At 32.9% G+C, this 16,215-nt stretch overlaps 1 protein-coding gene across 2 annotated transcripts in view; it reads left to right on the forward strand.

Annotated features, from left to right (window-relative positions):
* The first annotated feature begins 313 nt into the window (after positions 1–313).
* Positions 314–16,215, forward strand: part of LOC106464999 — a 58,866-nt gene continuing 42,964 nt past the window's right edge. The window contains exons 1-2 of one of the 2 annotated variants that reach the window (XM_013925189.2): positions 314–439; positions 14,617–14,737. The gene's annotated coding sequence lies outside the window, so the exon portion shown is untranslated. The remainder of the gene's footprint in view (positions 440–14,616; positions 14,738–16,215) is intronic. The other variant, XM_022392822.1, reaches the window with a different exon arrangement.

The raw sequence follows: 16,215 nt of genomic DNA on the forward strand, positions 1-16,215 counted from the left end.
CTAAAAAAACTGACTTTGAGCATATCATAGACCAATTTACATCAGTGATAGCAAGGAAGGTGCAGTTGTAATTTTCATGTAGTGCCATAATTTGTTAATTAAAAGATTAACGAGCTTGACTTGTATCTTTGAGCTGATATTATGGTAAAGTTATCCAAAAGGTGGGTGTCAGATGTTTGGACAGTGCTTGCCATAGGCGCTATTTTCCGTAGATACTCCCCTGTGTCACATAAAAGAGCAAATTATATTCTGTTTAATATCACTCTCTTTTTGAGGCATTAGTTTCTCCACTTCAAGTAGATGACAGCAAATCTATTGCGACAGCGTAACCGAGAAGCACGACGATTTCATTTGTGCATGGTGCTTTACAGTATAATTATATTTCTACAGTATAACCGAATTAGAACGCAGTTGACTTAAGCAAACTTAAAAGGCTTGTGTAGGTGACATATTGTTATAATTAGAAAATAGAATAGTTTTTTATAATGCTTTAATTTTTTTATAACCGTAAAATATAGTGTATAATTAAAAATAAATAATGTACTATAACTAAAATTCAATAGGCCTAACAGTAACGGCAGCACTCAACACTTGGTTTTCAGAGTGCAGTTCGATGTCTGGGACTTGAAGTTAGTTGAACTACTAGTATTAGAACTTAGATTAAGTTTTAATCTGAATTGTTAGTTCATGATAGAGGTTAGAATCCATGTTAGACGTAGGGTCATGTTATTCAGTATGAAAATTGTAAATACATTATGTAAGTTGTTAGTACTACTAATAAAAGTACTATTAGTAGTAGTACTAATTCTAGGCGTAGGCTTGTTTAAATGTAAAACTAAAAGAGAACAATATTTGTACACTATTAATTATTCTTATTAGTAATTAATATTATTCGGTTTGAGGATCATGTCATGATATTGATATTGTTTACTTTCCCTCTTTGTACTTTTAAGTTAGAGTCCTTTGTATTACTACTTTAGTTTAACTTATAGTACTAAGTTATTAACTTTCTAGTGGTATTAATGAGTTATTTAATATTATTCTCTGTACATCATTTGAAAGAAAAAGTGTGGTAAGGCCATTTGGCCTACTGAGCTCACCCAACAATGCAACAAAGAAACCAGCCACATCTAAACTCATTTCCCACATTTCTGAAATTATTCAATGAAGTGGCCGTTGACATTGATAAGAAGGTGGCAGTTAAAACCATGGTAATACTGATAACACAGACAACATTAAATTAAACTACAGAACAGGCTGATTGCATATAGTTTGCAAGCTGCTACAAATCTCTTGAGATACTTTCTCTTTAAGGTGATTTGGACTAGTTTTAAATTTCAGAAAAGAAAAAATGCTGTCACAATGTGTATATATTGATATTCTTCCCTGCTATTGCTACTAGTATCAATCGGCTCATGATAACTAAAGTAGTCATTTTGTGACAAATCACATGAAATATTGGGGTTATTCAGGCAAGAAAATTAAATTGTTGATGTAAATAGCTTTTCTGTAGCAGCGACTGCCACTGGTCGGTTGAAATAGCAAGTCAGTGGCTTTTATTCTATGAAAACTTATGAAAGTTCTTAATACAAAGGCCTGTTGATGCTTTGTGGTAGTACATTGAGGACCTACTGTAATATGGTCTTCTATAGCATGGAACTTGGAATAACTTGGGTCTTTCTTGGACCCTGAAATTTATCCTTTCAGAATGTATTTCTAGTCTTTTTTGCAATGTATTGGACATTATTGAAGTATAGAAACTTCACAAATAAAGAACTTCTGCTTGATAATTCTCATTATCACCCAACAAGTAATTCAATAAAATTGAAATTTGTCAAACGTTTTAATTTTAGGTCACACTTTATATGAAAATATAAGTACTATAAATCATTGTTTTTCTATAAATTCTTTATATTCTAAGAAAAGTAATTGAAAATTAATCACTCGTGAGTATATACTAATAATATATATACATAAATAAATAGCTTACAAACTATTGATTACATCAATTTTTTATAGGTGATTAAATCAACACTATAAAACAATAATGAATTAAATATTGCACTACTGTTCTTAAGCACTTGCACACTTTGTACCTATAAAACAGTTAAATACTGACCACCTAGAGAAGATAACTAACATCTAAATACGTATCAAGTTTATTGGATCCACCCAGGCTTTATACAGAGCCATATCATAAACATTTGCTTACAATCCTCTCCCACTATGTACTTGGAGCTAGAATTATGAAAAACTCTGTGGGAAAGTTCTGGTGATTGCACTACATGAGCTTATTTGTTATAGAAAGTATCGTATTATGATGTCATGTAAACAATAATAGCAAGAGCAGTGATTCATTGCTTTATGATTGGCAGGTTTATACTTCAGCCACTAACAGTAAGATAAATGTTGGAAATACATTGTGAAAAGGTTAGAAGTAGAAGCTCTCAGGAAGTACTGAACGTTGTTTTTCTCTGTATAAATATGGGTCAAATTTAGGATAGGGTCATCTTTTCTTGTAGTGATGTCCATACAATGATTGATGCCAAATTACATCTTCTGAATCAGAAAAGAGAAGGTATTATGCCATTGTTGCTAAGAAGTTGAAATTTGTTGACCTTATCAAGGAAGGCACTACTCAAGCATCCTTTAAGAAGAAAATAGGGTTTGCTGAATCATTGTTTAGTGGGTGACTTAAAATGAAGAGAAGTTGAGAAGGGTGTTGATCGAGATGTATGAAGGTAGCTAAGTAAGAAAGAAAACCCCAAATCCTGACAACACTCCTCTCAACAAAACTATGTACGTGGTTCACCGAGTAGAGAACCAAATGGCATGTCCATATTTGGTCCTGTTATTCAAGCTCAGGTTAAGAAGTTTTGCCAGCAAATGAATGAAAATACTAGAGTCCCACTACAGTTTAAAGCCAGCAAAGGATGGTTAGCAAGATTATAGAACTGGCACAGCATTTGCAAATTACTATAATAGGAGAGCAATGGTTTGCAGAATATCCAGCTACAACATCATTTCCTGCTGAATTGAAGAAGATTATAGGTGAAGGAAGATCTTCCAAAGAATGAATCTGCAACTGTGCTGAGATGGCATTGTACTACAAAATGTTACATTAGCTAGATATGGTTAATGTTACTGAATTACAAGTAGTGAGTTGCACAGTGCAATGTGTGATACGTGATTTATAGGTTATGACCATGTGCTTACTGTAGTGTAGGCCTAGTTTACTGTTTATCAGCACTAGCCTGTGATAGAAATAATGAAAAAAAATACTAGTAGAAGTAGTATTGTTTGGAAATAGAATGTTGACCTTATGTCATGGCAGTGTGTCTTTCTATCTGTCTGTCTGTCCCTCAAGATTTTCAAATGGCTGCTATTTGGAGACCATGTAACCGATTTTCATAAATTTTGGTCAAGTAAGCAGAAATCTTGGGGTTGAATTTTGTTGTGATAAATTAGGCCTTTAATTTTCTGCTCTTCCCAGGGATTTTGCCTGATTGTTCTCAAAGTTAAAGTAATAAATGGATGGAGGTGCATAAAAGTTTTATAAAATTTTCAGGTCAAAGGTCATTTGGGGTTAAGAGAGGGCAAAAGCTAGAAATCTTATAAAGCACTTGTTGCCTTTGTTCTCCTGAAGAAGAATAGTCAACTATTCGAAAGCACTCAAATTTTGGGTCTTATTTTAAGTTTATTACACTTTATATGTGATCCTTTGTGCTAATCTATTATCAAGATTGTTCTCTAAGTGCAAGTCTGATCTTTATCAAAGTTGGCTAAATTAGTAAGTAGAAAGAGATGCCTGAAATTTGTTCATGACTTGTAAGGTCACCAGAGGTCAAATTCTGGAAACCTTTAAAAGATTTTGTTTGATCCTTCTCAAAGTTAGACAAATTAATAAGTGGAGAGTGGTGCCTAAAAGTTGTATTAGATTTTCAGGTCAAATGTCATTCAGGATCAGGAGGGGGCATAAACTAGGAATCTTATTAGGGTCACAGAGCATTTTAGATCAGCATGATCTGTTTTTTTTTATCTTAAACCTGATGTACTGTTACTTCATAAGTCTCATTAGTTAAATTAATACTTACCCACCTGATAAACATAATCTCAAAGGATAGGCCAGCTTTCCAAGCCCCCAGTGAAAAATAATGCCATATTTACTAAACTAATTAGGAAACTCATTTCTGTTCTGTTAACATTAATGTGTACTGTGGCCTTGGTGCCCTCCAGTGAATTTTTTTTTGGCCTTGGCACCCTTGAAAATGAAAGAAAATCCAAGGCTAAATGGCCTTGTCTTAAAAAATGGCAAATTTCCTGGCCTGCTACCATACTCCAATATCCTTAAATTGGCAGTAATTTCTAAGCAGAAACAACAGAGATACAATGGTTGGGGTTTTCTGTTGGCAAGGGTTCAAGCCTGGCTGGTTGACAGCATAGTTGTTACTGGTTATAGATATTGCCACCCCTCCAGTATTAAATGTTCTGCCTTCTAAAATGAATTCCTAAGGTCTTGCATATTAGTGATACTGCTACAAACTATTTGGAAGTCATGTAAATAAAATATAATAATTACATTTAATTTAATTCACACCATAACTGTGTTGTTCATGCAACTGATGATATTAGTACTAATAGTGCCTAAACCACTACTGTGTCTGGTATATCCCAACCAGTCTGATGAATCATGGTTGGAAGACTTTGTAGGTACTGGATATGGCAGATATGATATCATTAACACATTATTAGATATTCTTCTTTGCTTTCACTCATAAGTTGCCCCCCAAAATGACTTAGCACTATGTCAGAGGGTTTATAATGCTAATATCAGGTTTTGATAACCAAGCTAGTCCATTGTGTATTTTCTGCATAACCTTAAATGAACAAACACTCGTAAGTTCTCTAAATTAGTATACACATCATCATCTGATAAACCATTCCATTCCACATATTAGCAACTACAGCAGGGAAAACATTTTGTCTAATGACCAACCTGAACTTGGGTTTCATAAGGTAATGTTTATTTCCTCTAATATCTAGAATTTAATCTCTAATGTTATCCTTCTATCACTCCAAGAAACTTCCCATGGGATACTTTAATCAAGCCCCTAATGATTTTGAACACCCGAATCAGGTTACTCCTATTTCTGTTCAACACTGCTATCAAATAACTTTGAGTCTCTTTTACATAAATAGCTCACACCAGCCCTCAACATTAGTGGCAGCAAACAGGAAAGCCATTAGAAAAGCCATGGCCTTTTATGAAAAACAATAAGCAGATAGCAAAAATAATGTTGTGAGGAAAATAATTTTTAAATATTTTTCCTTGATTTAATTTCTTCATTTTTCGCGTGAATAATATCAAAGATTAAAATTTTATATAAAAATAAAAGTGCTAATAAATAACTAGAATATCTGATTATATAGTCAACTCACCTTGCCTAATTTGAAAGTTTAGTTACAAATGAAGTTAGTTAGGCAAATGTGAAATTTGTAAAAATGTGTACTGTAGTTCTGAATGTGTAGGCCTATCTAATCAGATATTTCTAAGTGATTCTGTAAACGTCTGCCGTTGTCATGAAAAAAAGTTTTTTCTAAAACATTGATAATTCTCAGGTTAATAATTTTAATGCTTCATTAGTTTGATTAGTGAAACTTTTGTTTTATGCAAAATGTGATTGAAAACCTTAACTAATATGCACTCTATCAAAGCTGTGTTATGTGAATAAGTTATTTGTGGGTTATTGTGTGTTTTGATATTGGATGAAATAGGGAAGTTTATTACCATAAATTTAGTGTGGTTTGACATATTTTAGTTACTAGCTGATAGAGAGCAAACAGAAGTGTTTGTTGTGTGAAGGATGAGGAATTTTAATGTTTGAAAACAAAATAGTTGGGAATTTCGTTGTATTTTGCTAACATTAAACGATACAAGTTTCAATTGGATTTGCTGGGAAAATTGAATATTATTTCACTCTAAATAGGTAGCTTGATGTGATCAGAAGTTAATGTTAATTGTATGGGTGTAATGTGACAAGTTGATGCATGAGGTTTAACTTAGAAAGCTGCTTCTCATTTTATAATTTAATTTTTTTCATTTTGGTGAGGAATGCCTTGTACCCTGTTCATTTATTAAGTTTAGAAGAGTATGTTCAGGACATACCACAGCATTTGCTCTAATGAATGCACTTATAGCAGGATTTTTTCCCATAATTTTGAGGACTGCACACAAGGAATCATTTTGTCATGTTTTCTCGAAGCTTTATAAAAGTAAATCAATGATAGGACCAAAACTGAAAACAGTACTTTAGATCAGGCCTTACCAAAGCTTTGCATGAACTGATGGTATCATTACTTCTGAACTTAAAATTTCTGTAAAACATGTCTCAAAAAGCTATTTGCTTTTTTACCATTTGCAAATATTCATTTGAAAGTTTGAGGTCTTGATTAATCAACATTTCAAATTTTTTTCCCATAATGGACAGCAAATGCCTTGTAGGAGAATGCCATGTTAAATTTCATATTGTGGCACATTGTAAGTGTTTAGGGAAAAAGATCATTGTAAAATAATATTTTTATTTATCTATTACATAAAATTTACAATTTCTTAGAAAGGGTTTTTTTTACACTTTAATATGATTATTCATTACTTAATTCTCTATGTGCTAAAACATATTTACAGATATTAGAGGCAGGTTTATTCTGTAATAGTTGTTTCCACCAATTAGCTCCTTTTCCCTCCAACCATTGGATTCTCGAGTTCCAATTCTTCTTGTTTAAATTCATTATTTTCAAACAATAACACTACGTGTTGGAGTTCTCGCCAGCACTTGTTACTACTCTTCTCTTTTACTTTTAACAATTGCACAAAGTGTTCTCTCCATTAGTATGTTGTTATTTTAACTTCTTGCTTTTTAGATTGCTTTTTTAATTTATTAACAGTTTACTGTCCTTACTTTTCTTGATTTCCTTCCAAATATCTTCTTTCTTCTGATTTTGCATTTCCCAATATCTCTTTCTGAGGTTTCTCCTCCCTATAATATAGTGGGTCCCATCAAGTTCTTTTCTTGTCTTTCTAAATTGTCTCAGTAATCTTCTCACCAATCTCTTTCTCTGTTTATAATAATGCTTTCTTTTAGTTCCTGTCTTATGTTTGATCCTAATTTCCTTGGCACTCTTCTTAAAAATTTCATTGAAAACCTCTATTCTTCTTTCTTTATCTCTCATTTTTTATTTTCAACCAACCATGTTCCAGGTTAGCTACAAACTGTCATCTTTTAATTGGATTCCATTTATAGTACTGAGTCGTATGGATCTCATTTTCCTCATATCCCGTTTTACCTCTTAACCTTGCTTCAATTATTAGATGATCAGCAATATACATTCCCATAATATAATTTTGGGTCATTCTTCATGATGATATAGTGAGATCCAGCCTCTTCCACTTCCAACATAGGTCAATTTCACTTTTCTAAATTAAAATTTAGTACAAATCATTATTTAAGCCTCACTTAGAATTCTATATGCAGTTTTAGTGTTATTATGGAAACTAACATATTGGAAATGTTCAAAAAAGGGCAACTAAATTGATTCTGGTGATGGAAAGGCTATCTTAATGAAATAGTTTAAGATCTCTAACTTATTTTCTCTTCAGAAAAGAAGGGTAAGAGGTATTCTTACTGTAGCATACAATGTTATTCAGAGAATTTACAAGATAAAGGCTTGTGACTTCTTTTCTATATTCTGTAGATATTAGTATGAGAGAACACAGTTTAAGTTTTGGAAGACAGACTAGGAACTAGCCATGATAACAATATTTTTTTAACAGGGTGATTAATTTCTGCAATCAGTGGCAGTGAAGGCAAGTACTTCATAAGTGTTTAAGAGGGGAAACAATTTTTTTAATAATTGGAGGATGGTTTTAAATTTTTATTTCTCAAGGGTGAGTACAAAGTCAGCTCTGAAAGACCGAATGTTCCATTTTCATGTTATGCTTTTTGCATACCAAATGTTCATTGTGAGCTAACTAGGTATATCTTCAGTATACAAGTCTGATTGGTTGGAATAATGAAGAGCTATTGCATTACCCATGTATGTATGGTTGCAGATTTTGGGCATAAGCATAATGTTTGTAAAATTTCATTTAAACAAAATATAATAAGATTTAATATATTCATATTCTCTTTGGGATCAATGTATAGAAAAGGGTAGCTCAGCTTAGACCTAAGATTTGTAACGTAACTATCATGCTTGAATGGGTGCAGTCTGCCTAAAGGCCAAAATTGTACCGTTGAATTGAAAAAACAATAACATACTTCAGAATTGAAATTTATTCAATAAAAGATTTTATATATTTAATTTTACACACAGAAATTTAAAAAGTACACAGATTTTGAGTTTATTTTGTCTTTCTCCTGATGAGATCATTAATGTATGTAGATTTTCTGAATTTTTTCTCTGCATAATATAGCACTTGTAGCCCCTAGGAGGAGCATCATAAAAGTTTTTAATAAAATAGTGCTAATTTGACCTTGTAACAAGAATTCAAGTGCAGTTTTATCATTGTTTATCCAATCACTGTTTCTCAATCTTGGTTGTCATGATGTGGTGTAATTGCCTGTGTCTCAGCTATATCATTCATAGGCAAGTAAAGCTCTCCTTTTCTGTTCTTTTTAAAGGTATAAGGCAATATGGGTTTTAGTTCAGCAGAGACTCGTGTAGAAATGAGAATAAAGTGATAACACTTTTGTTTAGTGTTATCTTGCTTTGGATTATGATGTTGCAGTATGATAGGAAAATAATTATTTTTTGTGGAACAAGATGAGATAGGCTTAGTTATATAATTTTACACTCGACCGGTTTGCTGATAAAGCCACTCGTTAGGCCTTATTAGCTTAAGTAACTGGTTGAATTAGCTAAGAAAGTCACCAAAAAAATGTAAAACATGTATATGATATAATATGAATATGAGAGGGTGTTTAAAACTTATTACATATATAAAATTTTCTGATTAACAATTTCAAAAGATAAGTTGGCTTGTTTATAATTTTGGTATGGGGGAAAAAAGTTTTTATTGTATGCCAGTGATTGTGAACATGTTAAAATTGTGTGTAGATTTTTAATCAGAACAAAGGTGAAATCAGGGTTTTTAGATAACCTGAACTCCAGGGTCCCGATTGCACGCGAATTTGTCAGTACACATTAGATTTGACCCCCTGGGTACTGAATATGCATCACAAAACACCCCATATGTAATGAAAACACAAGTACTTTGTTTTGATCTTTGTACCATAACAAACTAACAGCATACAGTTTGCACACAGCTGTCCACAATCAACTTTAAACAGGTTTCACCAATGACAATAAATTGCACAAAAAATAAAACCATGGAAGAATACTGATTATCCTTTCACCTTGGGTATGTCAAAGTGCTCATGTCATAACTATTCACAGAGTTACATTCAAAATTTAATTAAACTACTTTATTATCAATATGTATATATGAATAAACTCAGCATCAGAATGTAGATAATAAATCAAAGTTTAGTATTATTTAAATTTTAAGTTCTTAATTTTATAAGGCAGCATTATAAAAAAATTCTCAATCTTCCTTAGTATGAGAACTGTGATGTTTGTTATCTATGCCTTCCCTCTTCTCTAATTTTCTTACCATCCCATCGAGAAGTATGAAATTTAATGTAAATTGCTTATTATAATGTTTTCATCACTCAGGCAAAGCATAATTTACATAGCCTACAATCTTACTTAGTTATAGAGCAATAGAAAATCAAACCCCTCTTGTCACACCCACCTGTCATATCCCCTCTTTCAGAACTTGCCAGTAGTTCTCTCTGACATTTAAGACTATATTATTTAAAACCAATAGAAAGCCAAAGTTTCTCTCTATAAAATTATGTATTATATTACATTGTTGCTTGTACAGAAAATTGTCTATTTTCCTTCCAGTTCAAACTTTATTCCTATGGGAAACACATCTGTGAGCTTAGCTGGATTTTTAATGACTTTGTCGCACAGTTAGAAAGCCAGAAAAATTGTGATAGTTGAGGAACATTGTTTCCTTTTTGCATGTTTTTATTCTGTGTTCTTTGATTCGTTATTTAATTAAATAGAAATTATTAAATGCAGTAGTACAATTAATATAAAAAAATAGGGTTAAGTTTCCTCAACAGTCAAGAGCAAAAAAAAAGACCCAGGTAAGTACTTTATTTGTTTTTCATGAGTATTCTTTATTTATCGTTTTAAATGTAACTATAATGTAAAAAATCTAAAACTTTTTAGGTTAGATAAACCTTTTGGGGGTTGTGATCTTCCATGGCAGCCCTTATCCCCTTAGGTTGTGCCCATATGTGGGCTCTTCACAACCAGTGGAATCTTGCACGGGATCCTTTGTAGGCTCTTATTACCCTTCCTCCTATTCTAGTCAACAATTTGCAATGGTGGTTGTACAAGACTCATGCATTGGCAGGTGTTCTGCTTCCTCATTTTCGTCCAGATCTACACATTTTCACGAATGCATCCCTTCAGGGATGGGGCATGCATCGATCAACTGGAAGCTTTGGAGTATTGGTCTGCAGACTAGAGGTCTTATCATATCAACATCCTGGAGCTTATCGCTGTACATTAGGCTGAGGTTCATTTTCTCCATCTGGCCAGAAATTGTCTGGTAATGATTTATTTTGACAATTAAAAGTGGTTGCTTCTCTCAATCACCAGGATGGTACCTGTTCTTGATCCCTCTGTATTTGTACGTTGGATCTTATTTTTGGGCCCACATTGCATGTCTTGTTCTGGGTGCTTTCAATCTTGTTGCAGATTGGCTTTCCCATCCAGATTTTGTCTGGAGTGGTCTCTCAATCCTCTAGTTTTCCAGTGGGGTACTCCTCACCTTACCTCTGTTTTGGTGTCTTATCCCTCTTCTTCTTGCTCTGGTTGTTAATGCTTTCAGCCAAAATTGGACCAATAAATACCTATATATTTATCCCCCACTCATTATCTTCACTGGGTGATTTTGATTATCCATACCACTCCATGTCAAGTCCTTCTGATTGCTCCTTATTGACTGGCTCAGCCATGGTTTCTGTGACTTCTCCAGCTCCAACCTAACCCTCCATTACCTCTTCTTTGTCGACCTTTGTCACTGGTGCTTCATCCAGCCCTTCATGTCCTCTGTTTTACACCTGGTTTTTATTCATGTGTAGCTTCATTTCCGGCTCATTCCATATGCCCTACCTCCATGGAAGTTTATCAACATAAATGGAACCTTTTCTGCCATTGATCTCTGGGTCAAGGGTTTTCTGCTGATCGACCCACTGTATCTCATATTACAGATTTTTTTTACTTGGCTTTTTAATCAGAGATCTTTTGTCTCCTTGATTTTAGGTATACCTGTTGATGCATTTCTTTCAGATTTGTCGTCTACTGCTGCGGGCTGCTCTTCCAGACTTGGATGTTAATGTGGTCTTTCACTGCCTCACTTTGCCTCCATTTGAACCACTTTCCATGTGCTCCTTATTTCACCTTTCCCTTAAGGCTAGGGAGGGCAACTCCTCCTTTATACCAATTTCCCTTCCATTTTCCACTTTTATCCTAGGCCTGATCTTGATAGATTTCTATGTCCTGTACGTGATCTTCATTGTTTTATTACCCACATGGCTTCCTTCTGTGGTACCCATTCCTTCCTCTTTATTCCTTGGCAGCCATTCTTATCTTATGTTCTTCTCTCATTTATACTCAATCAGTGTTGTGGGTCATGGTGGAGTAATTGCGGATTGTTTCGGTTAAAAACCCTTGCACTATCCCATGATGTTTCTTATTCCAAGGCTGTTAATGTGCTTGGGGTGGTTCTGATCAATTTCACTTTTGAGGAGATGGTTTACATTATGTAAACATTTTTTTGATACCAGATGTCAGGTTCCCGGATCGATCTATCAATTTATCATACTCACATGTGTCTTGTTCATAAGTCAGGGAGTACCAGATTCTTTTTGGTCTCATGAACTTGAAGTGAAATTGGTATGATTTTCTTTCTTACCCCCACATGGATGTCAGTACCTGGTGGCCAGGTTTTGGATTGTAGTTGAATTACCAATGGTATGATCCTCATCCTACCCCCATGTGTATGTCAGTTTTTAGCAGCATGGGTTTTGGATGTAGTTGACTTGCCGTGTATGGTCCATCATACCCAAGCCACTCTACACCTATGGGCACATCCTTTTCATTTTACCCACTTTATAATTTGTGGGATTGAGGTACATAAATATTGCATAGTTCAGATCACTTTCCGGTCATAGTTCTCTCCCAATTGAATGTGCTCCTTTGTTTTCTGTCCATATATGCAACATCTTTCTATGATGGGTGAAGAGTATACCTGGTTCAGATGTGATGTGGTCTCCCTCATCCGATCTTAAAATCAGACTACCTCATTTTAGGGAGTGTCCTTTGGTTGCTTTCGAAGGATGGTTCTATCTTTTCCTCGCACTGGTCCCTCCTGCTATCAATGTGGATTCTAGCAATTTATATGAGTGGAGGTAATGTACTGTATTGGAAGTTATAATTTTCCTATACTGAAAATGTATTCCTGATAGGTACTTACTTTCTCTCACACTTCCCACCCTTCCTCATCACTGAAAATTGGTGCTTCCATTTTCTGTCAAAACTCAAAGTGATAGTTAGGTAGAAGTGAACAGAGGGAGTTGTATGCATAATAAGAGTATGTTGCACTGCACTCTTATTGGTGGTGGGTTGTTGTATGATGATTTGCATGAGAGGTTCGTTGTATTTAACCAATTCCAATGGAGGTGAGACTTGTAGCATACATAAAAAACATTTGCATATAGAGGGCAGCACTTAACAAAAATAGCTATTTATGTGAGAGAAAGTAAGTACCTATCGGAAATACATTTTCAGTATAGGAAAATTATAAGTTTGCACTCATAAAGAGAAACAACATGCAGTGTAAATTGTAAATAAAGTTCTTCATTGAACATTAACATGCTCTTTTCCACTTGTAGAACATAAACATGTAGTGTACATTGTAAATAGTTTTCCATTGACACTGAAGTGTTATTTTTTCTCTTTTTTTCAGTTTATTAAATTATACAAATGGGACCCTTGAAAACTAGTTTGGGACTTAAATCTCACTGGGACTTTTGAAAATAAAAAGGTTGAGAGTCTGGGATCCTAGTGAAAACATGGGTAAAATTTATAATAGAATGAAAACTTCAAATGAAATTTTTTTTACAAATGCAAGAGAACAATGTGTCAATTTGCATATACTTATGCATAAAATACTACAGATCTGGGGCAGAACAAAAAGGGAATATGCATGTATCTATGGATGCACAAAAATTAGGTGTTTTTCATATATTTTCTGAATGCAAGAATGACATGTGAGGTTCCATTATGAAAAATATAAAGTTGCTCATGAAAATCTAATAATCATCAAACTGCTCTTGGGTTCTGTTATTTGTTGTAGCAATTGTTACTCTTAAATCAATAATATATATATATACATTTTATTTACAGAAAAAAGTCACTCAGGACTTGCTTGCACTTCAGTTGTAAGAACTTAGTAAAAAATGTAATTGTAACAGCTCAAATATTTTTCAAGTTTCATATTTTAACAATATGAGTTTTTATTTTATGAATAAAACATTTTTTAACATAATTTCTATCATATATTATTATGTGAACTGTATATATTGCACTTCTAGATTTAATTTTATTTTGCTCTTTCATAAGCTTATATTTATTTCTCCTGATTAAATTTCAGGACTTTCTGTTAGTTTGATATTTAATTTATGTTTCTATGCCTTCTGTTTTTTCAGAAAGAGATTTGACATTTAATGCTCATTAGTTGAGAAAGCAATAGCGTTGAGTGAAACTTATCAAGCATATGAAATTGTACAGTCAATTGTAACAGCAGTGAAGCAACTTAATGGGCACAATTTTAGAACATCCATAACATTTGGAAGCCAGATTTTTTATGGATAGTGGAGATTACAGTAGGCTGGGTCTGCAGTGGCAAAGTAATCCGATGATTTTATATTGAATACGATGTCATATTTATTGTATTTGAACAACATATACACAAATATATCATCTTATTTAAAAAAAAAACAAGTAACTGTTAGATATAAATTGATCTTGACAAAATATAATTCTCTGACATCTGATGAAGGTATCATTGTTGGCATTTTGTAAGGTGGGATCATTTGTCACTTTTAAATTTTGAGTCTTGCTATGTTTGTATGGTTTGTAGTAGGTTTAATTGGATTTTCAAATAATGAATGAAATTGAAAAGTTTCTCTGCAAAGTGCCAAGGTAAAAAATTAAAAAATATTCTGGAGAATTGGGATTAGCTGTTTAGTTCTACAAGTTATGAATTAATAGGTGATTAATGTATAATGTTGTGTCAGACTGAAATATATAAAATTTGGTTAATCTCAAGTGCACTATTTGAATACTAATTAAACTTACTAGAATATTATTTAGTATTTAGTGATAGATTATGTTACAGTGAAAAGTTAATAACCTTTAATACAAATTGCATGATATTATTTGTTTTATGGATTTTATGTCGGTGAAAATCAGGATTCCCAATTTTATCTGGGGGACTCACTTCTAAGCATTAAAAGGCCTGAGACTGAACAAAAAAGTGGTGGGCACCCTGAAGACTTTAAAATCAATAATTAAAATCTACAACAAATAAAAGGTAAGCATTTTTGTTTCTTAAAACAAACGTATCACAATGAAATATTTTTGAATTTTCAAAGCATACCAATAGCATATATAAAGATATTTGCAGAAGCTACATAATCTGAGAAAGTCCTTTGATGTTTCAAATTATTTCATCCACTTTTGTTTTGTTTTTATTGCAATGCAATGAAACAAACTATATAACAGGTTCATTGAATCAAAATTGTAGTTTACAAACTACAGAATTAATGTTCAGACATTCAAAGAATGATTGGTACTGAAACTGCAAAAAACTTTTTTAATTGAATAATGACAAGGCTGCTGGTAAAAATAATATAAAAGTGCTCTCAATTACAGTAAGCTCTTTTTTTCTTTCTTTTTTTGAGAAAAGCAGTTTTTTTTTATCCATCATCTAGAATTTGTGGCTATAATTAAGGTAAATAATGAGAGTTTGTTTAATGAGTAAGATAGTCTGTTTCGGGAAAACAATATTCCTTAGGAAAATCTGGTATCCATATTGATGGATTCCTACTCTGTGATGCAAGGATCCAAGAAGGGAGTGAGTAGTTAACCTTTTCCACATTGGTCAAGGGTCATGTCATTGCATTTGTTGACTTGACATTGAAACTTTTATTGAACTACTATTTTATGAATTTATGTCAATAAGTTTGGTATCAAATACATAATCTAATTTCTTAATTTAAAAATAAATATTAAAAAATACATCTAAACATTGATTTTTTTTGTGTGTCACATGGTATGTTAAACACAGCACTGGTTCAAGTTTGATGTTTGTGATGTCAAAATGCAAAGTCTGTAGTTTCGTACAAATTAGGAACTCAAATTATCAATATTAACAAGCTAGAATATAAAATAAGAACCTCCTATTTTTTCTATTTGCTGAGATATCGCTCATGTGCTGAATCAAACACAGTGGCCCCGCTCACCTCTTCCAATTTTGGAAATGTTCCTTTATATACACCTACTTCTGTCTATGACGTGAATAACCAATCGAAAGCTCAGAATGTTCAAATATTACGACGTCATCTCGTTTTTCCGATACAAATCTCCAACCTGTTAAAAGTGAGTCTTTAGTCTACTCGAAATTTCATATCTTTTTTAGACCCAAATACAGCTTAGTTACTAAGCTTGATAAATTATAGTGGAATTCTATGGTATCGATGTAGTAATTTATGATTTTTTTAGTTACTCAAATGTATGTATAAAACCTAAAATAAATATTTTGTTTCATATCCTACACGTGTAAAATTTTTAAAGGCTTAGCAACTTACGTCAAGCAGCAACCGAGTATAAAGGTCATAACTAGAAGAGAATTGTTTACTTTGCTTCTTCATTTACTGTTCTATGTTTTAGGAAAAATCAGTTTAAGAACTTATTTCTAAATAGTAATAATCTGTATACATATATAATGTATAATAATTGAAATGTGAATGTATTTTACAAAGTACTAGTTGACAGCCAAGACAAGTTACT

The sequence above is a fragment of the Limulus polyphemus genome, unplaced genomic scaffold, assembly GCF_000517525.1.
Source record: "Limulus polyphemus unplaced genomic scaffold, Limulus_polyphemus-2.1.2 Scaffold1807, whole genome shotgun sequence".
NCBI classification, from domain to species: Eukaryota; Metazoa; Arthropoda; class Merostomata; order Xiphosura; family Limulidae; genus Limulus; species Limulus polyphemus.